This window comes from Lottia gigantea (assembly GCF_000327385.1).
Source record: "Lottia gigantea unplaced genomic scaffold LOTGIsca_309, whole genome shotgun sequence".
Taxonomy (NCBI): domain Eukaryota; kingdom Metazoa; phylum Mollusca; class Gastropoda; family Lottiidae; genus Lottia; species Lottia gigantea.
The window spans coordinates 4,461-5,622 of NW_008709025.1; the positions used below are offsets into that span (position 1 = coordinate 4,461).

Consider the following 1,162-nt stretch of genomic DNA (forward strand, 5'->3'; position numbering starts at 1 on the left):
TGAGTTTTGAATAGCAACTAGATTTCTCTAGTAATAAAAATTGAGATATGAATAGCAACTAGATTTCTCTAGTAATAAAAATTGAGTTTTGAATAGGAACTAGATTTCTCTAGATAATAAAAATTGAGATATGAATAGCAACTAGATTTCTCTAGTAATAAAAATTGAGATATGAATAGCAACTAGATTTCTCTAGTAATAAAAATTGAGATATGAATAGCAACTAGATTTCTCTAGATTCTTTGGCTCTGTTAAAGTAAAAGTTCGCCACACTTTCACCGCTTAGTTTTGAGTATTTTGGCTCTGTTAAAGTAAAAGTTCGCCACACTTTCACCGCTTAGTTTAGAGTATTTTGGCTCTGTTAAAGTAAAAGTTCGCCACACTTTCACCGCTTAGAGTATTTTGGCTCTGTTAAAGTAAAAGTTCGCCACACTTTCACCGCTTAGTTTAGAGTATTTTGGCTCTGTTAAAGTAAAAGTTCGCCACACTTTCACCGCTTAGTTTAGAGTATTTTGGCTCTGTTAAAGTAAAAGTTCGCCACACTTTCACCGCTTAGTTTTGAATATTTTGGCTCTGTTAAAGTAAAAGTTCGCCACACTTTCACCGCTCTAAGATCTTCTGTATTTCCAATAAACCAAACCTGCAATAATAAAAGATAATATAATCAAGTAACATACACTTACTTGCTTTCAACAAAAAATATAGAAATTTTCCAATGTATCAAACTGTTCACAATAAGTAAAGGGAAATAACTCACTAATTGTTTACCAAGAAGAAGCAAATATTGTTTAAATATTACAATTCATCAATGTGAAAAATTAACCAATCTGTTTTTATCATTTTGTATTGCTCATTTTGAAATTACACCTACTTTTGAATAATCAAACACAGACAATTTAAATATATTTAAGCTCCATCAATTTCAAACTCTAAACCCATCACATTTTTACACTAGCAATTATTATGCACTGCACATTCACTTCATTCCAAACTATGAGTCAAAATACCATTCATAAAAATCACACCAAAATGTACATTTCATGACTTTTAAAAATGAAATCACTTTTTTATTTTTATCAAACAATGTATCTACAAACATTATCACATATAAAAAGACCACATCTTCAAAATACAATCATCATCCATATACAAAGTTTATTTG

At 29.7% G+C, this 1,162-nt stretch overlaps 1 protein-coding gene across 1 annotated transcript in view; it reads right to left on the bottom strand.

The window, feature by feature from the left end:
- Positions 1–3: 3 nt before the first annotated feature.
- LOTGIDRAFT_239553 (hypothetical protein) overlaps positions 4–1,162 on the bottom strand; it is a gene marked incomplete at its 5' end in the record, with an annotated part of 38,911 nt that continues 37,752 nt past the window's right edge. Inside the window, one exon of the mRNA XM_009057644.1 lies at positions 4–641. The remainder of the gene's footprint in view (positions 642–1,162) is intronic.